The sequence below is a fragment of the Athene noctua genome, chromosome 12 (assembly GCF_965140245.1).
Source record: "Athene noctua chromosome 12, bAthNoc1.hap1.1, whole genome shotgun sequence".
Lineage (NCBI taxonomy): Eukaryota > Metazoa > Chordata > Aves > Strigiformes > Strigidae > Athene > Athene noctua.
In genome coordinates, this window is record NC_134048.1 from 6,451,763 (window position 1) to 6,478,039 (window position 26,277).

Consider the following 26,277-nt stretch of genomic DNA (forward strand, 5'->3'; position numbering starts at 1 on the left):
CCTCTTGTCCTGCCACTGGTCACCACTGAGAAGAGCCTGGCTCCATCACCTCTACTCTGCCCCATCAAGTATTTATACACTCTGATAAGATCCCCCTGAGCCTCCTGTACTGCAGGCTGGACAGTCCCAGCTCTCTCAGCTTCTCCCCATGTGTCATGGCTCCAATCACTTAATATTCCCCATGGTCCCTCAGTACATCCAGTCCAGTAAGTCCCCATCTGTCCTGTACTGGGGAGCCCAGCACCAGCCATGGCACTGTGCATGTCTCACCAGTGCTGGGCAGAGGAGAAACACCACCTCCCTCGACCTGCTGGAGACACTCTGCCTCATGCAGGCCAGGAGGCTGCTGGCTGCCTTTGCTGCAGGGACACATTGCTGGCTCACGGGCAGCTTGTCCCCCAGGACCTCAGCCAGGCTCCACCAGGACCCCAGGAATGCTACGCAGCCTTGCTGGTCTGAGACAGAAGTGAAGCAAATGAGGGAGAAAGAGGTCTGGGCCAACTCAGAATGCTGGAAGAGGCAGACAAGAAGAATCCCAACAGTGAATGAACTTAAAAAGCCACCAATTGAGGAGATCAGAGGAAATAATTTCAAATGAAATATACAAATAATCTGTGGAACTGCCCTGAGCTACTATTGAAGCAAACACCACAAATCTCATGGACTATCCAGGGACACTCCAGCAAACAGGGAACGATTCTTCAGCTTTACTGATAGAATTGCAAATCTAACAAGTAGAAATCGTTATCCTTCAGGACAGGACACATGGCTCGTAACCTGCCTAGACAAAATGCCCAATTATATTTGATTAAGTTTTCACACTCAAGTCAAACGAATGATCTCCTCCTCTATAACCCCACAACACGTCCACTCCCAGAGACAAGGTCTTGCACTTGATGGACCACTGCTCTCATCTTCCAGGCAATTTTTGTGCTACTCTTGCCTTTATTGATTCAGGCTCCCCATTTTCATTAAAACAAGGAATTAAATCTTGTACTCTTGAACAGTGCTACAATATATCCTCCAGTATTGCCGCTCGACAGAACCAGCCACTGCCAGAACCCTGGACCCAGCCACCAGCAGGGTGCGAGGGGGAGCAGCACAAGGGGGGCCGTGCCCTGCACTGAAGCTGCCAGGATTCAGCACAGACCACCTGAGCCCATTCTGCCAGGATCCACCGAGTGCATATTTATTGATATTACTGATATTAACTAATCTCTGGGAAGTCCTCACTTTAGATGTGACCTGTTCATTTTACCCATTCTTAAAACAATACACATGCATGGTTTTTGCTTTTAGTTTATTACACAAAAGACACATAGCTTCAGATACATGCGTGAGCTTCTTCGCTAGAAAAGGCTCTAAAAATTTTCTTCCAAACTACTTGGAAGAGCACGTATTTAACAAGGCGTCAGTGTATTTGCAGAGGTGTGGATCTAGCCCTGTTATAAGTATTTCTTCAAACCCTTGTTTTAGCAGCAATGTTTAACTCCTACATATATCCTGAAATATTCAAATAAACATACAGATAAATATAATAAATAATAGATGATAAGCTAATATAAAAGAAACGCTTTACTCAATAAAAGATAGACACAGTGATATCAAATGTAGAGTTACACCAGGCACCGTTAGCAAGGAGCCCTCTGGCAGAGAAGGCAAGCCCCACAGCCCTGCAGCCAGCACTGGGCGAGCGATCCTTCCCCTCTGCTCAGCGCTTGCGTGAGCACATCCAGAGTGTCGGGGCCAGTTCTGGGCTCTCCAGCACAAGACAGACATGGATACACTAGAGCATGGTCCAGCAGAGGCCACCAGCATGGTCAGGGGCTGGAGGAGATGCTCAGGGAACAGGTGATCAACACTAAGGAATCCAGCATTTATCAGTGATTGACTTCTACTATTTAGCTCACAGGCAAAGAACAATTTCAGATCGTATTCCAGGGCAGCACTTATTAGTGTTTCATTGCTGACAAGGTGAAGTGCTCTCAGTCAGTGTAAAACACACCAAGCAGCTCAGATGCACGTGCAGCAAATATGCCTCTGCCACTTCTGTTTGGAGATCTGGGGGATCCTCTGGGCATTGGTTCCTCTAGGAACATCTGCAACTGGCTGAAGTCAGCTGAAAACAGCACTGTTTTCTGTAATTCTCTTTCCTGACAGGTAACTACTGACTAAAAGGTGTGAAATTCTGTCCCGGCTTTGAAATAGCCAAGAAAATCAAAGGAATTTCTTTCAGTTTTCTCTCTCCAACTGGGTGCCCTACTAACCAACAACACCAAATGGATAATGCATCAGAGCCAAGAGGAGATAACTCTGGAACCAAAGTTTTGATAAATATAGCTGAACCACCACTGCCAGCAGGCAGCAGCAAGATTGAATCCCACTGTAAATGTTCAAATGTGTGACCAGATGTTGGACCTTTACTGCTCATGAACTCCAACAAAAAGAATTTCTTCCATCCACAAGAGAGGTGAACCAATTGCAAGACAACAAAGTAGTAGAGAACAGATACTGTTCAGCTGAAAATTATCTACATGTAACAGAAAACAGATCTAGCTCCCAGGTTTCTGGCAGGTAGATAAGACACCCTTCGGTGTGAGAGCAGCCACCATGCACCGTGTTCAGCTCTTGCATACTTCAGTGCCTCAACATGACACACTCAGCTTCAGGTGTTACTCAGTGCTTAGACAGTTACACAGTAATGCTTGTGTGATAAATAATATCATACGCATCCCAGACAGTTGTGCAATTATTGTTGCATTATAACACAGAAAGGTGAACTGTAAACCAGGTACATATTCTAATGTAGTATTTCATTCTACCCTACCTGTCTTGTACCAGAACACAGAATTTTACACTTGCTCACAAACCTGCCACAATCAATCCCCTGCAGATCCCTTCCCTATTTCTCTTTAGAGTGATTACTTGATGTTCAATATTTCCTAAGAACATTTTTAATTTAAATTTGCTAGAAAATCCATACCAACTTGCAATTCAAAAGTATATGTATGAACTGAGCAACAGATCCAGTGGAAACAGAGACCTATCCTAGAAATACTGAGAGACTTTTAAATGCAGAGGTTCTGACAAGGAGTATTTCCAAAGAGCAGAAAGACTTGCTGAAGTTACAGAGTCTTTCTTTTTGTTTTCTAAATAATGCTCGAATCTGTATGGTATGGATGCACCCCTTACAGTGCTTTCAACTTTCTGCTCAGCAGCACCCTGGAATTTTTGAATTAACCCTGAAGGAAACTGAGCAAAGCTCAAGGAAACACTACACAAACCAGATTCTCCTGAAAAATCAGCATTTCACAGTCAATATTTATGGATTTAAGAATTGAAATCTCTGGAATTGCTGCTTACTTTCTCATTTTCACGAGCTTCTCCTCCTCAATGAAAACATCCTGATTTTTTTCTTCCCTTGATAATCTTTATAAAACACACATCATTAGTACTGCACACTTGGTGTTGGATTACTGAATATGCAACACTGACTCTAACAATACTTTCTGAGAAAGAAACCACAAGGTATTGCGAAGAATTTGCTATGTATCTACATTTTATTCCCCTCTCAAAGGGTTTATAAAGCATGGGATTTGGAAATAAACAGGTCTCTTCTGCAAGTGCTCTGCATATGGAGCCACTGAGTTTCTCCCCCTCGTACATGCCTGTATGAAGGATTACAATATTTCAGATGCTTTTCACCCCCCAAGCCCCTCCACAGCAATTTCCTCATGCCCACACGTTTCCTCCACCACCTCACATCCCACTCTCCTCTGCAAATTACACCTCACATAAACATTGTTGGGTTACTTGTAAGTGGCACATGTTCATTTTCTCCTCCCTTCCTAATATAAAATTTCTCTCCTAGCAAATATACAGAAAGGACAGGAAAAGCAAAACAAGAGGTCTTACCTTTTGATGGTCTTCTTTGTTTCGTTTGTAGAGAAGAGAACGTACCCATTACAGCACCCATTGCAAAAGCTACTTGTGAGTTTTTGGGGAGGATTTTTTTTGGCAGGATTTTTTTTATTCTTCTCACCCCAACCCCCCACCACCAGTGAACAAAATCTATGTGAAATGCCCCCAAGAACAAAACAAAACAGAGGAAGCCAAGAGAAGAAAGAAAAGAAGAAAGGAGGAGGGAAAAAGCAAAGCACTGCAGCTCAGCGTTCAGCAAGCGTTAAGCTTTGAGGGTTTTTTTTTTTTTTTAAGTCAACACACATGCACTGACTCACAGCCGGCTGCACTGTTATTATTCAAAACAGCTCCCTATCAAAATTTAAATGCTAGGTAGATTCCCTCAGACCAGAGCTGGCAGCAGATGCATCAAAATATTTACTGGAGCACAGCCACATAAACACACAGGCTAATTCTTCCTCCCGTTCCCTTATGGCTCCAACCAGCAGCCTGTAGGTCTAGCGAGGGAGCATCAGTGCATCTCTTCCAGTGAATACTAAACTGGAGTCCTGTAGACATGCTGAGGGTCTCGGGGGGAAGCTAGGGGTTTGGGCTGGGTACCAATTCGGAATGAATGGAAATCTGAGTGGGAAATGATAGTGAGTGAGGCATCAAAGCCCCAGCTGCGCAGACTGCTTGCTCCTGCTAATTAAGAGTCTGACAGAAAGGTAGGAAGCAGTAATCTCTAACAGTCTTCTCAAGCAGAAAAGTCAGGGGGAAATAAGTGCAACAGGGGAAAACAGAAAATTTCACCACCATCCTTTTCCTTCGCATCCTTTCTGATGCACCAGAAGCATGTGCAAGACAGTAGTTAATAACTTATTCTTCTGCAAAGTACACACCCTTTTTAAGGATAGTAAAACAAAAAACTGTTGAAACAAAATTCTGAAAACATCCAGTGGCTCAAAGGAGGTGGGACAATTCCCAGCATTTTGTTTAGTTCCGTCACATTTCGAAAAATCAGTTACGCATCTTGTTATGCTTTCTCAGAAAGTGAAATAGTTAAGAGTCAAGTACAGAAAGAGTTAAATATACCGACGTAGCTGTCAGAACAAGAATTAATTTGCTATTTGCACACGGGGACTGAGATTAAGGCAGCATCTGTGCAAATACTGTATTTGTCTGAAGAAATTAATTCCTACACCAGAGACCAAAGCACCTTGCCTCAACAGGTTTCCCCAGCTTTCCTCTAACTCCGCAGTAAAGACTTCATCAAACACAGATCCCAGAGCCCCAGGATCAGAACCTGCACAGCACTGGCATCCCTGGAGGTAAAGCCCCGTGTTACCTTTGCTCACACGCTGCCAAGCAATGCTGCCTTCGCATGCACAGGTGTATTTGCATCCCTAGTGTATACCAGCTAAGAGCTTTCAATTAGTTGCTAGTTGCAAAAGGCATTACACAGAATAATTTGTGTTTGTTTTTTTTTCTTGTATTACAACTCAAAATACAGCAATTGAACTTTTCCTGAGGAATGTCTGAGCTAAAGTCCTGTTTAGATACCAAAGGCCTGAACCGAAACATATCAGGTTGCAGACAGGTGCAAAGTGCCCAAGACTTGGACCACACGGGGCTGCATTGTCACCTGCCAGGGAGCTTGTCCTGGCCTGTGCAACACTACAGCACCCCACACCCCCCCACTCCTCGCCCAGACTGGCCACGGCTGTCGCCCCACAGTCCCTGGACTAACAGGATTCTCTAGCCACTGGGATAGAGATGGGGGGTCCCTCAGACTAAGGTGACCTCCATAAGACACTGCAAAGCTACATGAGATTCTTAAGCTCTTTTTTTATTTAAATATTTATATTTATTTTATAAATATTTTATTTGTGTTTACACATCTGAATATTAGATAGGCTACAGCACACGTATCATTGCTCTTGGTATTTGCGCACACAACAAGGGCTGGAGGGTATCTAGAGGCCAAGGGCAGATGTGCCCTCACGTCACAGCAGCCGCTTCATGCCACGGTTGCCAAGATGAGAAACCAGGAGGTGAGGATGTGCCTGGATCTGTCATTTCTCATGCAAACAGGGAGCAAGAGAGATGGTGAGGCTCCTGTTTGGCAGGCTGGGTTTGCACCCCCTTTGCCACCTCAGCAATACATCACTATCTTTTCTGGACACAGGTGGAATTGTAAGCCAAAACTATGACACTGCTGTGCTCCTCCAACTGAGCAGTCACCCCTGGATCAGGCCTTTGCCAGTGGGTGAGGGCTGTGGTGGTCCTGCCTCTCTGCAGAGAAACTCTCAGCACCATCTCTGAACTCCTCTGCTGGCATCAAGACAGCTTACAAGCATCCTCCCACGAAAAGCAACAGCTGCCAGTGGGACGCTGTTCTCCCCTGTCTTTTGCTCCCAGGCATGTCATCTCCAAGATGTCAAAAATGGAAACCTCCTCAATCTAGGCAAAGTTGTCACTAGCGGAAGCCAATAATCCGGAAGCTCCTGTCACATCGTCCACTTGCAAAACCACACGGCAGTTGACTCATGCATTGGGAAACAGCACTTAAGAGCTCCAAAGTAAACAGTTGCAAAGAACTACACGGATTATCATAGAATCCTAGAATAATTTAGGTTGGAAAAGACCTTTAAGATCGTCTAGTCCAACCATTAACCTAGCACTGCCAAGTCCACCACTAAACCATGTCCCTAAGTGCCACACCTATACATCTTTTAAATACCTCCAAGGACAGTGACTCACTCAACCACTTCCCTGGGCAGCCTGTTCCAGTGCTTGACAACCCTTTCAGTAAAGAAATTTTTCCTAATGCCCAACCTAAGCCTCCCCTGGCACAAGCTGAGGCCATTTCCTCTCACCACTTGTTACTTGGGAGAAGAGACACACACCCACCTCACTACAACCTCGTCTCAGCAAAAAGCACCTAGAAAGTATCTAGCGTCAGGATTCCTCCTGACATCAGCTGAATCCCAGCCACATAGAAAGAGCTCAGCCTGGGAGTGACAGATTAGGCTGTCCATATGGTGAGATACCCTAGAAAAAAGTAATTTAGGAAGATAAAATTGCACCCCTGATGCTGCACTGTTTACTTGAAACAGCATGGTATATTAAAGCAGAGGGCAAATATGAATATTCTGTTTTCTCTGAGACTTGAAAGAAAAAGAGACTTGTCTTGGCTGGAAACCGGTATTGACAGGTCCCTATGAAGTCACAGGGATTAATGGTTACATGCATTTTTGCTTGTATGATTCAACTACAAAAACGGGGACAAGAGGAGGGACCATATCTGCGTCTGGGCAGATGAGCACAGAATCCCAGATCACCAGTTTGAAAGCAGCCACTTTCTCTCACAGCCAAAAATTAAGATCTCAGCGGAACAGAAGCATCATAAACACTAATGAATTAGGGTATTTGTCACAGCAGCCAAGAATTCTCTTTCCTCAAAGATAACCATCCAAGTTTATCAACCTAAGATATAATGCTTGAGATATAGCAAGTGCTGATGGTCATCCTTTATCTGAGGAGCTGTATATTTCTGAGAGTATTTCCTTTAGAGGTAAGATGAAGACTGAGCTCTGACTGTGATGGTGAAGTGCATGGTTCTAGCAGCACGGGTACCTGGGTAAGAGCTGCTATCAGAGGATCAGAAGTACCCCGGGGAAAGGAGATAGCAATCTGACTGCAGCCCGCAGTACGAGTCCAGCTGCCGCTCACTTCCCAGTGCAGTGAGAAACCCCAGCTGCACACCCTGGGGCTCTCTCACAGCACCATTTACACACAGTTCTCAAGCATCTGCTTGCACAGCTGGAGGTATGTACCGCGTCATGATGCCTGTGCCATGCCTAACCCGTCCACTTTCCCACAGAAAGTTCACCCAACAGGTGACTTGTGTGACCATCCCAGCAGTCACCACTAAGGAGGAGAGAGACCCCTGTGGGAAAGGGCCACGAGTGTTTCACGCAGGTGACGGGCAGACACACACACTAGGCACGCAGGGATACAGCAACGCAGGAGGAGCATCCATCGGGGTGTTCCTCTGCCCCAACAGAAGCCTGTGTACATACTCAGCCAAGAACTCAACGCTGGGTGCTGATCTCCTGAGCTAGATCAGTAGAGCAGATGTGTCCCTGCAAGTCACCACTAATCCATCATTATCGTCTGATTCCCCCCTTTTACCACTATATACCATGTTGTAATAAATTCTGTCTACCAACAAAACCATGACCTAATACCATTCACTGACCCCTTACTAATTTCTTTTTGCCTCTTAATTCTATACTACTGCTTTTAATAAGCATCTCTGAGACTTTGAAAGATCAGAGCAAAGTAAACAGACACTAGATCAGAGCAAAGTAGACAGACACTGGCAGTGATGTAGGTGCTTATTTGTTGGATGTAGTCAGAAGGTTTGGTCAGAATAAGTAGTTCATTATTTTTAATAAATGCAGATATAGCATCTTCAGTTAGGGAGTCCTATCACCAGACAGCTGATAGTAGTATGGGATGAAAATCTCCTGGAAGCAAGGTCACAGGGATCGGATCAGGTCCTCTTCCCTCTAAAGACAGCTGTTGCAAAATGCAGCCAGACCACACTTGCATTATATCTGTCCTCAACTACACATTTCTGGTATTTTTGTGGGTATATACAGGAAAGTAGAGGGGGAGGTTGGTTTTTTTCATCATGCAGAAATGTGGACCATTGCCAGGAGAAAACACCCTCCCTAAGCACAGTGTCTAGGGATGTAATCTCTGGTTTATCAGCCTCTCCTACAAGGCAAAGCTGGCAATGCCAATCTGTACGACTAGCAAGGGAATGCCTCAGACATACCCAGATTTTAAAACTTAAAGCACTGGTAGAATTCATTCTGACTTATTTTTTTGTCTCCCAATATACAGCAATGACCATTTGCATAGTAGGAACACAAATAAAACCTGAAAACTGCCTGTTTATTGCAAGTCCTTGTCATTCACTCTGTATCTACCATCTGTGAGTGGTTCCAGATAGGTTCTGCTTTAAAAAGCCTAAATAGAGCTGGAAGTGGCTGATTCCTTTTCCCTTCTGGGTATTTCAGGAATGAGATCTAGGCAGCATTGGTCAGAGTTTCTCTCTATGTGGTTAAGATTAAAGGAATTTCATTTTTTATATTCCAGTAATTAACACTTGTTTCAGGGAAGCATTTTACGTTTGCCCAGCAAGGAGTGCTTAACTTTAAGGCAGAGGTGACTTCCCGTTCACCCGAGCAGCTACTGTTTTTCTTGAGGCTGAATGTAAATTGAGTCCTTCCGACAAGCAACTGAGAGTGCACAAGTAGCAGCCTGGGAGCTGGGATGACACCACATGAGCACTGACACAGAAATGCCAGGACTCCCGCCTTCAGCTGTATCCACTCTACTGTGGCCTGGTCAGATGTTCCTAACTGGGACCCACCGAGACCAGCCCAATTACCGCTCAGTGTTCTGGCACAAAACCACCTCCAGCCATGGCAACAAGCTGAGTCCCCCCAGCAGCACACACACTTTGTGATACTCCAGGCATGGATTCCTCCATGAGGGATGGCAGCCAGAGGGGAGCAGGAGACATGAATTTTACATTGGTTGCACAGGCACTGATATGGCAGACCCCTTACAGAAGCTGCCTGTGCACCATGAGAGCTGCCCACAGGCTTTTGCCCTCTCTTACAGCTTGTTCTGATTTTTTAAGCAGTTCATGAGACACTGAGACATGGCTATCTGGGGGGGGGGGGGGGGGGGGGGGAAATCAACAGCAAGAAGGAAAATGTTCCTTTTCTAAGAAAATTAAATGAGAGTTTCTGTTGCTTAGCAAATTTTTAACCAGTTGCTGTCCTTAGCTGTCTGTGCTGAACACACTCTGGCAAGCGCTTTACCTGACCCTAAGCCCAAGGCTCTGCAGCAGACCCAGCAGGAGCCTTTCTGACCCACGACCTGTCCAACTGTCTGAGTCACTGCTTGCTTGGGTGAGGAGTTACAGGGAGGCCATCCACCCCGCCATGCCAGAGCACTCCAGATATTCCCCCAGCATTGCTGAAGGACTGATCCTTCAGGTTATCTTGGTGCTGAGGCTCCAGGCAGTGACACTCCACACAGTCACAGACAAACTAAGGAAGACCAAGGTGTAAAAGCATGATAGGAAATTAATAAAAACAACTCCAGCTGGACTGTGAAGAGGAGAGGAAAAAATCATCACCATCACAACCACGTGCATAGAGCCTGGGATGCTGACAAGCCACCACAGTGCAGGCCTCCCAGACTGAACCCACAGGAGTCCCAGGAGCTGGAGAAAAGCAAACACACAATTTATCTTGCAGTAGTAGTCACTGTTTTCCTTTTCTTTATTTCTCTGTTATTATTGAAAATAAAAGTAATTATTTGATTAGACTGCTAAGACTTCAACTACACTAACCAATTTAAGGCGTGTTTCTTTACTACAAATATATAACTTGCTGAAATTGTCCCAGTTCAAAGCAGGAAGACAGAGAGCTGAGTCCACATAGCAAACACACACAGACACTGCAAAGACCTACAGGGATAAATTGATGCAGCGTAGGACAACCTGCTTTGTCACTGGAAAACAGCTTGATCACAGAGAGACCAAGGTGAGGCAGTTTTTTGCTGGTCTACACCTGTAAAAGTGTCTGGGAATCTTTGTGGACCATCATCTACCTTTTTATCAATGTAAGGACATATCAGGTCTTCCTATTCTAGATTCATGAAGTCAGAATTCACCACATAGATCGAGGGTTTTTTTTTCCAGCATCTATTTTTTGGAAATGTTTCTTCCAAAGAAGAAACAACCCACAAGAGCCTAATTTCATCCTCTTTTTCTCCACTCATGAGCCATTACAATAAACGGAGATGCTTTCACAGACATCTTTTGCTCTCTATAAGGACAAGGTAGCAAAACAGGACCTATTGAAAGATTCATTACTGCACCTGTGCAGGCCCACAGCAAATTCTCATGCTAGTAAGCTTTGCCAAATCTCAAAAGCTAGAGGTCCTCCCTTCCATTATATTTTTGATTACACCAAAGCCAGTGAATAATGATGCTGAGAAATCAGATGGAATAGGTAAGGCTTAAAGTTTTGTGATCATCTAGATCTTCATGTAAATAAGGCAGTAGACAATATTAGTGTCAAAAAGCCACTTGCTTTCCAGTCTATAGCAAATAAAGCTATGCAAAGCCAAACAAAATAAATACAATAGTCATTTAATGCCACCAGCCAGGGAACAAAAAGCCAGGTGTTGAGGTCTGAGCGATAAAGGGTGCTCCTCTTCTTTAATATCCTGAGACAAAGAGCAGAGAACAGAACTGGCATTTTGCATCCTATGTTTAGAGCAAGCAGTCAAGCATCGATCTCCTGAAATTGAGATCAAATGTCTCTGCTCCGGCCTTCTTGCAAATACCAAAACAGATCACCACTGCAGATGCACACGGGTATGCATGGATATACACGTTTGGGTACTTAACCGATCTAAGAAGAAAAAAGAACAAGGTATTTTTGGGTCTATATGAGACAGCACAGTAAGAGCTGAAAATAAAACTACATTATTGTCTGCTGGCTCTTCCAGTAATAAAACTGGGCAGAACTCCACAGAGCAGACCTAATGTTTGCCCTAAGGATGTCACACTCAAAAAATAAGATAGTTGAGAGCCCAGGAAGGGAGTATTTCACATTTCTAGTGACAACTTCAACAAAACATGAAGCAGTTACTTGTTTCTATCTTTGGTTGGAGTATTTCTTCTGTAAACAGAGGGACACTGTTTCAAGATCAAAGCCCGAAAAACAGGAGAGACACAAAACCTGGGCAAAGCACTCACCCAAAGGGTGACACAGAGAAAGACCCAACAGCAGGAGATGAGGGATGCTGCAGGAGCACTAAGCAGGGTCATCCTGGCACACCACAAGAGAGTGAATGCTGACAGATGGGCAGCAGGACACTCTGTTGAGCCCTGTTCAGCCAAGCAGAAGGCAAGAGAGCCAGGAGATAAGAAAAGATTGACTGCACTGGTGTGCCAAAATAAAAAGGAAGGTGGCTGTGCTGGGCTTGAGTGTTGGGGTATTTTGGTAGCAGGGGATGGGGCTACAGGGGTGGCTCCTGTGAGAAACTTCTCAAAAGCTCCCCCAGCTCCAAGTCAGACCCGCCTCTGGCCAAGGTCAAGTCAATTAGTGATGGTGGCCGCACCTCTGTGATAACTTATTTAAGAATGGAAGCCTGAGAGGAGGTTGAGACTTGTGAGGAGGAGTTGTGAGAAGGACACCTATGTGAACATACATTTCAGTAATGAAAACTATCTATTACCCCATGAAATCTGTTTGAAAGTTGTGCCAAGTGAAGTCTTGCTTTTCAAAATTATAAAATCCATACATGAGAAACTTCAAGACGGTTTGAAGCAGAAAACCCTGAGGAATATTAGCCAGAATCATCAGGCCACAGAGAAGGCTGAGAAGCAGGACACCAGCACTGCACTGTGGCAAACGCACCAAAAAGAGTTAATGTCATTTGAAAAGTAGTATACAGATGTAAATGGAATGCAGAATGAGGGGAGGGCTTTTCAAGGGAATTTTGGCAGCCAGTGGTAACAGAAGATCCCAAAAGCCTTTTCTCTTTGCAGGAAGAGAGGCCAGGGCAGAGATGCTGCACCACACTGTGTCCCAGAGAGACTGGCCTATGTAAGGGGAATAAAATAACCTGGCTGCCAGGTAGGGCATTTAGCCTCAGTCCCTGTGATGGCACTGACAGCTGTGATGGCAACATCCACAAAATAGGCACTTGGCTGCTAAAAACACCACAGGGAACATCAAGCAGCCAACACCAAGTACCAGGTACATGCACAAACCCAAAGCTCAGCAAACCACCTTTTTATCTTAATATATGAGCATTTCAATCACATCCGCAGCTCTATGAACATTACAGAGGAACCGCACAGCTAAATCAACAGGCTGAGTGACATACATTGCAACCAAACACAGTGATGATCCCAGAGAAATGCGTCCTGATCATATGCATGATGACAAGGACGTCTCTCACAACAGCTGGGACAGGCAGAGCCGGAGCGTGCCATGTACTTGCTCCCTTGCCCACACAACCAGCACCAGCTCAGCACTGTTTGAACTTACAAACTAAGCAAGCTGAGCGACAGGCAGGAATTCAATGGTGTTTTGTTCCCAGAAGCATTAAAGAGAATATGTCAAAACTATAAAGAATGTGAACAATAAATATCAATCCAGGTTAACAGCCAGTTTTATTTCTGTCTTGTGATAATGGTCAAAGAGGCCTCACTGCAAAAGTAAAAAGCAATTTTTAATTATTTGGTATTTCCATGGGTGACTGATAAATTGACTCCAAACGATTCTACAGTCAGTGTGTTTGCTTTAAGGGAAGAGGGTAGAGAAGACGTTACAGATGATCTTGGATCTCTCCTTTCCTTTTGCTTTAGTGCACTTCAAAGCAACATGCCAAACTAACCACATATAATTCAGGTCATTGAATAGATGCACATACCACTGGGTAACTAACATGGATAGTTAACCAGCTCTTTTTGTTTCGCATTTCACTTCTCACTATATGGTCATGTAAAAGAGAAGAAGAGCAGCCACCATTAGACACCCCTAGGTAAATTCAGCTTGTGTCAAGTTAAATTACATCAGGCGAAAAGTAGGCTAAATAGGAGGATATGTTTGTACATTGGTACTGCTTCGTTCTGAATGTGCCAGGAATGTACAGCGGGCATGGATGCTCTCCTGGCCAGATTCTGCTAGAAGGTGCTCTAGAAAAGTCTGAATTTTTAGATTTCTGATCACTAACGGCATCATGTTTTAACTGAAATGATGCACAACATTCATTGTATCACTTCATAACTTTCAAAATAAGCTTGACTTTCTTAACAAAGATTCATAATTTTATATTTATGTACCATGCTGTAATCTTTCCTGCTGGAAAAAAACCCAATAGGATTATTCCACTAAAATATTTGCTGTTTGAAGCTGGATAAAACAACGCATTAAAACGGAGATTAGCTTGGCAAGTTTCATTAAGATAAGGTAAGCACCTCCCAAACTCATAATATCCTGCGCACCAAGCAGCCAGGTTCATGTCTCCCTGAATTTCCCATCCTGCAAGTGCATATCTTCTGATGCTCCGCCTGTACAACCTGCCTGCTACAAATTAAGATTTTAGGTTTGATACAAAGGTGCCCATCAGTACATTACATCAGTCTAGCATATTACCTGGGAATATTGTGACTTGTTGTTACTATGTACTGAACTACACTACTTTTGTGCAAGATGGAGCAGACTCTTTTCTGCAGACTGGACATAAACAGGCTTTGAAGTGAAGACGTGGCTCCTGCCCTGAATACCCAGCTAAAACCAGATAATGTCCAATACCTTGCTGTAGCTACAGCAATCCCTGACAAAAGCAAGCTTAGGAACAAACAACAGATATGAGCAGAGCAGTGGTTTACCAGTATCTATGCAAGCAATCATGGGGAGTCACATCGTCCCTATGGAAACCTCAAGGTCTGCGACACGTGCAACGATAACTGCCAGTAGTTAATATACTGAAGTCATTCACCAAATTAAAACACTAAATTACATCAGAAAGATCATACTCCAGCTTACATATACAAGTAAACAAATTAAATAGGAATGACCAAGAAAATAACATAATAGCGTGATCTTTAAATTGAAACCTCCTTATCATGGGACCCACAGGACAAAATAAGGCTTGTCCTATGGTGGGTTTCACAGGAAAAAAAAAAAAAAAATTTCATGTCACTCCCAGGTAGTTAAAATCATTGACATTTTCAATAAATGTTTTCAGGATTGATGAAAGCCTGAAATCATTATAGGAGCCAAATCCTACCTTCCTTTGACCAAAGGAAAACAGCAGTCTTTCTGGAATAAAGTTTTGGAAAACCACTTTTTTAAGCAACTGGTTTTTAATCTAGATTCAGTTGCATTATTACATGGCAGAACTACGTAGAACTACAAAGATACAACGTGAAAAATACACTGTTAAGCACTTAAAAATCTTGACAAATTTGGAGGTCTCTGCATTTTGCAAGAGAATCACCTATTTAGGGGAATAACTGCAGTGCCCCTGTCATGTGTTTCTCTCGACAGTACCAGTGAGTATTTCTATCTGTAACTTCATCTTAACTTCATTTAAGTGAGAGAATTCACATTACGGTCGCAGCAGATGAAGAATGCTTCCAATAAAAGGGATATATGCCATTCCTATAGTGCTAGCTGCTGGACTGAATTATTATTATTATTACAATTACATAATAACTTTCATCTTGATGCTGAAGTGCTCCCAAAATCACATCACCGGTGACAGTTATTTTCAAATTCTGTCCAATACACCAATCGAGATACTCTCTGGAGTTATTAACTAATTAAAAATATTCCATTTCAAGATGTACCGATGGTAGGGTGGAGACAGCTCTGAGACAAACTGTGGCACTACCACCATTGCTGGCAGCACACTGGTATGTGCAATAACCCCAACTAAAGCAAATAGACCCAAACCTCAAATGCAGATATTCAGGTCAGAATATCTATATTATTTTTAACTTGCCCAGTTGAGGGTATCTTCAGAACTGAGTATCAACACTTTTTGGAACACATCACCTTTAAAGCACGATCTAAAGGAGCCACGCTGGCGGAGCAGGATTTCCCTCAGGCACAGCACAGACCAGCACAGCAGGGCTGATGGGGGAGCAGTGGCCCTGCTGTGCTGCCAGGGCTGAACCCTCCAGTGGTTCCACGTACACACAGCAGTCACCCAGACATTTCCACACCCACGCATAGTGCCCCAAACAGATATATATGGACAAAAGAAGAAATTTCTGTTTGCAGAATAAAATTTCAAAGCAAACAATTAGTCTCTTGTCCACTGGGTGCTCTGCACACATGCAGAAAATTGTACTGTTGTTTCTCCCTATTTTTCCCCTTGGTATCAGCATCCAGAGCATCCCTTTCACTAGCCTAAGTTGTTGACCTATACTAATTAGTACAAGTAGTGTATAAAACTCTGCTATTTGTTATGGGATACTCAAACACAGACTGCACATACATCAGGATTCATCCAACTAACCTTTGGATGAACCATCTGCCTCAGCAAACACATTAGCCAGCTACTGTCCAACCCGTTCCGTGTTCTTGCAAGGGAGTCAGTGTTTTACTCCTACACTGGACAATGGGCAAGTGATTAACACTCCCATAGATCCCCTCCTCAGTAAAACCCTGCTGCTAATCCATACTAGGTGGAAATTTCTGCCTCTGCAGAGTAGCAGGGTGTAACTAGGAATGACTCTCAGGGGAAGAAAAGTTACACAAACCTCTGCCATAACATGGAGCATACATTAAATAGCTAGACAACTACAGCACTGGCAATATTCTCATGAAGCTGATGAATAACTTCTCATCAGGCACAGATCAGTAAATTCCAGTCAGCCCTTTGTTTCTTTTCCAGGTCCCCTACTTTTGGCTTCTGCAGAAGACTTATTTCTTATTTTAGACTTAATTCTTGCCAAAAGAATGACAGCAAAAAAAATTAATAGCAAACTTATGCGAAACAAATCTTCAGCAATACTCTTCTGTGAGCTATGAAGATTGCCATCAAGATTTCATTAATCTGGTGGAAAAAGTCCTGGCATAAGCCAGCCATCAGGACTCTAAAAGATGCAGGGCGGCTCACAGCTGTGGCTGCTGCGTGCCCAGGCCCGGGAGTGGGCTCTGCAGGGCCCCAAGGGCTCAGGAGGTCTGGCCACTGCTTCCCCATCTGTGCCTTTACCCTCCCAGTTTACAGAATCCCCTGGAGACGGCTGCCCCCCGACACAGCCAGTTAATACAAATTGCAAATTCATGCATGAATGGGGGCAGAGACAGACAGGCAGTTGTCAGCTTTAAGTTAAAGTTGCAAACCCTAACTGGACAAAGTATTATGCACGAGGCCATAATCTGCCCTATGACACAGACTACAGCACCATTTTAAAAACCAAAATACATGTTATCTTCTCTCCTTAATGTGTCTAGATCAGAAAGTGTGATATTTTCCTGCCCTTCCACATGAAAAGATAAAAAAATTCCAAATTCAAACAGCACTGGAAAAAAATGGGAATAAAGGTTCACTGCTTCTGATCTTAGTGGAGTCACTGGCTTCATGACTGTAAGATAGAGCAGTAAAAAATACACCAAAAAAAGTAATTCTTTGCTCTTGCTGTGCATGTCGGAGCACTCCAGGAACATAAATCTGAGACTCACCTAACCACTTAGAGTAAAACACCTACTGGAATGCACTGACCTTTCCTAGCTTTCTAATGTGGGCCTGGAAATCTAAACAAAACAGTGTCCTGTAATAACTAGGAATTATTTCCAACAATGCAGGAAGAGAAGGAAAATAAGAAATAAAGGAAAAAGAAGAGATCTCTATTGTACCTGGATTGGCCCAATTCTACCAGACCAGATTTTGGGGAGAGTCACAATGACAGTTTCATAAACTGCTGAAATTTGAGCAGGTGTTACACAAAAATTGAATGTATTCTGTAATTTTTTGTCATGAATCTTCAACATTCACTCTAAATATACATTTGTGGGTAACAAAGCAATCTCCTAAGTCTCCTAGTTAGTTTTCTCCTTGCTGCTATTTGCATGAAGAGTCAGATCCCAAATTGAAATTCAGATTATGCTTTCCCAAGTACTTAAGATAGACCTAAACACACGTATAACCATTGTTCTAGAAATTAGATATAGAAAAATACATGTATATGCACAGCTGCAGGCTTACCCTCGTAAACAGAATTCTTGCACAGATGCTCATAGTACCAGATAGTGAACACAGAGGTCCGCTTACATGTTTACATATCCACAGTATTGCACAACTTATATCCGTGGAGTTAGTTCCTAGTCCAAAATGCCCAAAGGAGCTGTCTGCAGTGTTAAGCTGAATTAAAAGTTTAACCTAATTAGCCCAGGATCTGAATGCTGTATAGACACCAAGAATGATTCTTGCAACACTGAGCTGCCACAGAAATGCTAGTGTCAGGGCTAAGCCTGACCTATTGCTAAAGTTTTCCATCTGAAGGAAGAGCCAAGTCCAAAGGGGCTTTTCCACTCATTTCTGCTTTGCATATCAGCTCAATGGGATAGACGTTATAAAGCTACAGCATGATACATTTTCCAGCAGCAGAAAAAAAAGAGGGTAATGAAAAGCATTCCTCATAATTGCCTTTCTTTACATGTTGGCAAATACACAAACCTTGCTGGCTGCAAATCCATGCTGGTTAGAGAACTGAAGCAGCGTAAATCTAAACACTGGGACTTGTGTTCTGGTTCTTATACAGCCATTCAAAAGCAATTTCTCTGTTGTTTCTTGATTATAAATATTTGTTGAAATTATTTTTCATACCTTCCTGTCACAGGCAAAATAGCTGTGCCTAGCATTTAAATCATGCATTCAACAACTTTGCTTATGCTAATTGATACTAAATATATTAACTAGGCATGGATTAGCATAACATAAGCATTCACATGTGAAAATGACTAGTCCAGACAGAAGCAAAAGAGATCAGCAGCAGCACATGCATTTGAACTTTTTCCATCAGTACACCAAATCCAACATTAATAACATTTAAAAAGGGATGTCATATGTAAAATGTGCTGTGCATGTCAGAGATAAACCTGAAAAACAGCTCACTGCTTTGGTGATGAGCAGTAAATCTCTCCATGGGATGAAGTTACAAAAATTCATGGGCAGTAAGGGTAGAAACTGTTGCTGAGAAAAGCTGTTTTCCATGAAGGGCTTACATGCCCTGTCCCTGCAAGATGCTGACTGCAGCTCAGAGGTTGCAAAAGGAATGGGTTCAGCTCTAGAAAGCAAACTTCATAAGGGAACAAACCATTATAAGCAGCAAACATGAAACAATTTTAGATAAATTCTACTCGTGAATAAATGCCTCCATATTTCACATGTACTAATACCAAATCTTTCCTCCTTTACTAATCAGCATCCAAATATCTCATACTCTCTATCTTGTGCTCAACCTAGAGGACAAGGTCTAATGCTACTTCATGACCATATTCCTGGTGTTCACTGTGCCTCAGTTGCAGTATGTGTCCAAGGTCAGACAGCAATAAAACTGGAATTCAACATGTACCAAAGGCAGCTGAAAGAAGTATGGGGCTGAGCTGGAGGGCATCACATGGGAGGATGAATGAGATAAACAAAATACCTAATAGCTTGTTAAAGCCAGGCTTTGCCTTTAGACTGTCACAATCAGGCTTGCCCACAAATGGTAACAGTACATTAAATATTGAATTGGGCAGGGAGAATGTGTACACTGAAAGAATGAAAGAAAAAACAGGAGAGGGGGATTTAAAAAAAATCTTTCTTTTTTTGAAATTATTTGATCCTTGGCCCTCTTGAAGTTGATTAAGCATCACTCACAAAAGTTGTCTTCCTGGAGCACTGGGAGGCATCACAGGCTCATTACATTTTGGCTGATCCTGGGTGAGCATGATTTCCTTCAGCATTTTCTTCCCTCCTCATGGCAGGTTTCTATCTTGCTGGTGTCTGACCTCCACCTTGCTAGGTGAGCACTGAAGTTGAGAATTCATTAAATCCCTCTGAGAAATGTCTACTGCTTTTGTCAATAAATTGCTTCTTGAAGCCCTGCTGAATTTTTCAGTGACCTCTTGTTCCTTTTGTGCCTGAAAAATTTTGAGTTCCTTAACTTTTTCTGCAATCTTCTTTTCTCCCTTTGGCTTTGCTTGGCAGTCTTCTACACTGTGCTGTGTTGTTCTTTGATCTTCTCATCCTTCTTTTGTAACGACATCCAATGCCTCCACTCACTCAAACCTTTCTGAAGCTGTTTTGGGAGGTTGAATTGAAAGACTGCCAGGCAGAGGCATTTAACTTTCCAGTGAATAGAGTCCTGACCAGCAGTAATACCGTAACAGGACATATTTTCCCTGCTGATTGCATATGTAATCAAATATTCACTCTCGCTTACTGTTTAATGATGGCGACTCCAAAGATTTCAGACAGCTATTTTGGTTGTAATATTTTCTAATTGTTTCCCTCGGGAGGTGGAAAGACTTTAACTAGATGTTGTATCACAGCTTCATGACTACTTTGAGGTAGATAATATGCAACTTCAGATGTACCACAATTATTCCCTGCAATTAATACTTCCCTTTCATTTTTTGCCATTAATATCTTTTCCTATAGCCTAGTTAAGTGCTGTAGCCTGCATTTATTCCATCACTGATGAGCTATTGAGCAAACTAGTACAGCAGACCAACAAAACTTGTCTTTTCTATAGTATTAAGAGCTTATTGCTGGTTTAACTGCAAAACATACGGACTTGTTGATTATAAGTTAAAGACAGGTCCAGGAATCCTGGAATCAACACAAAGAATAGGGTAAGACTGCTACTGCACAAGGGCTATTAACTTTGATTATGTGTTTTTAGAGTTGCCACTTGCTTTTTCTCCAACTTGACTTTCAATATAGCAGACCCATGTTTGGTTGTTAACTTATATCACTTAACCATAACAAGTTGAAAGCATGAACAAATAACTAACACACACGACCTCCCTTTCTTCACTGCATAAATTACAACAACGCCCTGCCAACTTTACAGAAACCAAAACCACATTTATCTCTGTGATAATCTGTCACAAAGTAAAATACACTTCATTTTACCCCCCAAAACTCGAGGTAATGACTTTGCTAGCTTAGACAGGTTGTCGCTTCTATCTTCTTTATGACATCAGCTTTTAGCCAGGTAACAATCTTTTTGGCTTATTAAAAAGGAATGGATGTAGAAAAGCTTTATAGTTCAGGACAGCTTTTTGGGGAACCACCTGTATCAGAAGTGCAAGTGAGGGGAATGGAGGAGCTTTGATCAATACAGTGAAGGTGCCCATCAAAAGCACTCAGCCTGTAAGCCTTGGCTGTGACTCATAAATCATGTTCTACTTCAGGTTCAGTCCAGTGGGAGCATTTTGTAAAAGCTCCTATTAGGGTGGGATACTTAGGATGCTGGATATCTGTTTACTTTTAACTTATGTTCTGCATCTTTAGAGCATAATAGGATAAAGATAGTGCTGAGACCTGTCACTTGAGGGCCTTTATGCATAGTAAATGCACTGCACAACAGCTGAGACATACAAGGAAGACAGGAGGCGGCCACTGGACGTGGTGAATGCTGACAGGAACCCTTGTGCTGCTGGCATAAGGATGCAACAGAAACGCCCACACTAAGACCGCATAGGCCAACTGCCCCAGGCTTGTTGGATACCACTGACATCTTCTCAGGTGTGATCAGGCAGCAGTCTACACCTGCATTTTCAACTGACATATCATGAAACCAACATTCACCAAGAGGCTTAAGTTCCAAAATCTAGTTGAAAACTGCTTAAAAGCAAATTTAAAGACCTTCATTCATATAAACCAGTAGCAAATACTTTGAACTTGCAGAAGCTGAGTATTAACTAAACCTAACTTTGGTGCAGTGCAACTCTGGCACGTTATCAACCTCCAGAACAAGAAGGGCTGCACATCCATCCACCCAACACCGAATTATCCCTTAAATAAACAATCAGACCTACAGCAAATTTCTTCTCCCCAAATAATTGCATTGCTAACAGACAGTCTTCAGGGCTTACAAAAACAAGATAGAAGCAAACTGCAAAGCCAGCAAGGTACACCTAACACCCTCCTACAACTAACTAATCACAACTCAGAGCAAAGCATGGAGAGTGTTTCGCCTAAGCAAAGAAACCTGGAGATTCATCAATTCTGACAATTCTGGAAGCCAGAAAAGGTGGGCAATCCAAACCTTATCATGTTTTTATGTTAGAGACTTTGGACAGTACAATTGGCTTGTGTGTAAGACATTTGTGGGTGCGATATTAACAGAAACCACCTCTCACTTTTAGACAAGGAGTCTTAGAAATATGCTGTGTTTCTCCTCACTGACATTATTGCATCTGTTTTCTGAGAAGAGCAGAATTCTTCACTAAAAGCTACCACCTTTGTATAGCTAACGGTAGGACATTTCTCAAAGTTAGTCATGTTTGCAAATAAACACAGTTTGTGAACTTCACTAGCATTAAGGAAGATTTCACGCACCTTACTTCAATATGCCACTACTAACATCCTATTAACAGATACCCTAGCATGGTTACTTTCTTTTATTTCTAAGCTTTAGTACATGCTGGTACAAGGTGCAGAAGTGCTGTGCACATACAGTTCATACTTTTCTCCAGAAACAGTGGCACAGGACAGGATATTACCCAAGTCTGGTATATTTATCTCAAAATATCTTTCAACAGAAATCAAAACATCTAGGAACCAGAATCACAGTGCCATTAGCTTCAGCATCTGTATTTGATACAATAACTCAACGTGAAAACTCCACAGGAAAATTCACACTATCCACCTTGTTTACTGTGCATGCAGATTCTCTGCTGAACTTCCCCCATCTTTATGACAATTATTTTTATGCAAGTCGACCAACACTTTTTAACGTGCTTCAGAAATACAGCGGCAGCAGAGGCAGTGCACCCATGGCATGCTCACAGACCGGCTGCAAACAGCAGCCGCAGCTCTGCTGAAGACATTTCTGTCCTTCATCCCTTCTCCCCCAAAATCCACCTCTCCTTTCTGGCCACAGGTATTTCTGCAGCAAGGCTCTGCAGAGCACTGCCTAGCTTCAGAGGCATAACACGAGGGCCCTGCACGGGGATAGCCTTGGGCTGCACTGCTCAGCATGAACATTATTTTTATGTAGCTTCTTCTCTGTAATTATCAAAATGTCAGCTCAAAACCGCATGGCAGAATTTCAATTCGTTTTTAGTTCTGTGGAAGATGATTGTGGCTTTTTAAAAGTTCACTTGATATCAAAACAGCCTAGAAAGAGCAAATGTAATTAAAATCTTCCAGGAACATTGTGGTTGATTAGAAGTTTAATCACCAGCAGCCAGTGAAGGAAACTGCAAATACCACCTTCACTGGCATCAGAAAAACAACTCAGCTGCTCCCGGCACATATAGCCAGCTCCTGATTTGATAACATCTGTATTTTTACAGGTTACTTATTATTATTGCTATAAGCATATGGAGGTTGCACCATCTGCCCATAACTACACCACAGAACACAAGAAACGGGATATGCCTAACTTCAAACATTTATTTGTGTATTTCCACAGAATTCCTTATGAGATGTTTAAGCTCAAAATAAAGTTTTTAAACTCATATAGAAACTTCACGCCATAGCTGACGCTGACCAAGATACGAGATTGCAACCAGCCAGCAACAGACTTATGCATTACAGAAGTATTACATACATCTCTGGCTCCTCTTTCATAACAAGGATCAAAAGGTGACTGCATGGGCCTCAGGATCATTATTGTCTTCAAGTTATGTAGGAACGTTCCTAGTAAAGAAGTAGGTTGACGAGGCCAGAAATAAAACATTATGCTTTTTCCACTCTCAAAAAAGAAAGGAAAACACAGCCCATCATTGCACCACTTGAGCTTCAGTAAACAAAAACGAAGCTCCATGTGTAGTACATGACGGATGCAGAGGGAGATCAAAATCATGTCAGACTGTAGGTTTCATTTTTTTCCCCGTGAGTTTGCAGAGCATGAGCGCTGCCTTGCAGTATCTGAAAGTCACAAAGGATAAAACAGGTTCTCAGCTGACTTTATGGTCTGAATGACTAACGAAGACTGACTGACAAAACCAAAAGAATAATTTTTAAGCAGAGTTACATCCGTGCATACAGAAATAATGTGCAATTTCAGTATTAGCATGTTATTTTTAAAGAATATTTTAACTTACTTTACACATTTAAAAAATCCAGATTAATTCCCCCCACCCCCCCTTTTTTATTTTTTAAAATCAGAAGCCTCATTTTTCGAAGTAGTATATTTAAAGTGTTTCAGCATGGCATGTTCACAATCCCATGTTAGTGGTAAGCTTTATAGCTGCTTGCCACTTACGCCTGTATATATCAGATTAGAGTAGGTTTGCAGGCACCTCAGTGAGCACAGGCTATAAACCAATGGGAAAAGTAACCTCAGAACAGAAGGAAATTTAAATTGTGATGCAAATGCAAATTATTAGATCTTATTGGGGCTGTGTTAGGTATCTAATGCTGTTAGTCTTTGTACTAATAAAATTAATCAATGTTTTAATAAGCACAGTTAGCATGCACTGATTACTGATGGCAAGCAATAATACTTGCTCTCACATTGACTCCAGGTGAAGCAGAAGAAAGTTTGTTATCTTGAGAATGGAAAGGAGGAAGGATTGGAAACAAGGAAAAAACACTTTATAGTTTTCAGGAAAAAAAAAAAAAAACCAAACATGGCCATTCTGAGTGCAACACTTAGGGGTAACAGGAGATACTACTTATGGGAGAATATTTACAGCAATTTTGCAGCCTTACCTCCATGTTGCAGTGATCCTATATACACAAAGAGACCTTCACAGTAATTAAATCTGAATTTGCCTTTAGGTATGGAAGTGAGGGTTGATCTTTTCTACGGAGCTGGAAGGCAGGCAAGTATTTATTCAAAAATAATTTCCTAATGAAGGAACATCAATGACTGATAGTGCTCTTTACAATACACTATTCAACCAGTGTTGCTTTTTGACAGACTGGGAGTCATAAACTTTGCATGCGTTTTGCCTTAAACACCAAAGCCAAAACCCCACAATTTGCAACCAAGTTGGCTGTTGCTGCCCTTTAAGAAATGTGAAACTTGACAAAGATGCCAAATAGAAAGGAACAAAACAAGCACCTGCCCTTGGTGTGCTCCTTGCACTGGGACAGGCCAAGCCACTGCTCCATTCAGAAAAGGGTATTTTCAGACACAGCTCCCAGAATTACAGTGGCTTTTTCATGGCCATAACATTCAGAAATAGGGTATCTGATCTGCAGTGAGGCATCCAGTGACAGCATTTCTACCTCCAAGATTTCTCTTCCTTCTTCAGTGTTATATGTGATAATCTTCCTCTAGAAATAATAACTTTGTCTCTTTTTTTCCCCAAATGAATTTGTTCTTAGTAGATATTCCACTCATTTTTCTAATGGTCATTGATGCCTTTTAAATTTCTCTCTCTCTTCATTGGTGTTCCAGTGCCTTCCAATTCAGTATCATCTACAAATTTCATTAACGTTCTGTTTAACACATCTTCCCAATCAGCAATGAACTCAAATCAAGTCCTGCAATTGATTCTGGCAGGTTTCCACCAGAAGCCTTCCCCACATCAATGCACTGCCTTTGTGTAAATCTTTCAGCCAGCTGTCAGTTCACATGGCCGCAGTCCTATTTAAACCAATTGGGACTTTTTTTTTTTAAATGGAAATCTGAATGAGGAAATATCAACTGAGTTACTAAAATCCAAATATATCACAGTAGGTGCATTCTCTTAATCCACTGAGGCAGTTATGGCAATAATTAAGTGAAAGTGAATTGGTCAAGATCACTTCTAGATAAAACCTTGAGACAGACTAGGGAGCTGTTAAATCAGGTATCTGAAGAGAGATCATAAAAATACAATGCAATACAGCCAAGCTACTTCAGCAGTGTGCTGATTTTGGCTGGGATAGAGTTAATTTTTTTCACAGTAGCTAGTATGGGGCTGTGTTTTGGATTTGTGCTGAGAACAGTGTTGGTGTAACACAGGGACGTTTTAGTTGCTGCTGAGCAGCACTTACACAGAGCCGAGGCCTTCCCTGCCTCTCACCCCAGCCCACCCGCGAGCAGGCTGGGGGGCACAGGGAGCTGGGAGGGGACACAGCCGGGACAGCTGACCCCAACTGGGGTGTCCCAGACCATACGGCGTCGTGCCCAGCGTGTAAAGCTGGGGGAAGGAAGATGGGGGGATGTTCACAGCGTTTGTCTTCCCAAGTCCCCGTAACACATGATGGAGCCTGGCTCTCCTGGAGATGGCTGAACACCTGCCTGCCATGGGAGCTGGTGAATGAATTCCTTGCTTTGCTTTGCTTGTGTTTGCGGCATTCGCTTTACTTATTAAACTGTCTTTAGCTCAACCCATGAGTTTTCTCTTTTTTACTCTTCCGATTCTCTCCCCAATCCCACCGGAGGGGAGTGAGCGAGCGGCTGTGCAGGGCTTAGCTGCCAGCTAGAGTTAAACCATGACAAACAGCAATCACATAATCAGCCATGATAGACTAATTACCATTTAAAATAAAGAAATAGGAGGGAGAAAAATATTGTGAGTTAGACTGAAATGTAAAGACCCAAGGTGGATCTGGGGGAGCAGTTCCTCTAGTTCAAGCAGTGACCACAGC

General features: G+C 42.6%; 1 protein-coding gene across 4 annotated transcripts in view; it reads right to left on the reverse strand.

The window, feature by feature from the left end:
• KCNIP1 (potassium voltage-gated channel interacting protein 1) overlaps positions 1–26,277 on the reverse strand; it is a 454,549-nt gene that overhangs the window by 290,151 nt on the left and 138,121 nt on the right. Inside the window, exon 1 of one of the 4 annotated variants that reach the window (XM_074916125.1) lies at positions 3,916–4,340. The exons of the other annotated variants lie outside the window; for them this stretch is intronic. The gene's annotated coding sequence lies outside the window, so the exon portion shown is untranslated. Of the gene's footprint in view, positions 1–3,915; positions 4,341–26,277 lie in introns of those variants that run through there. 4 annotated transcript variants of the gene reach the window in all.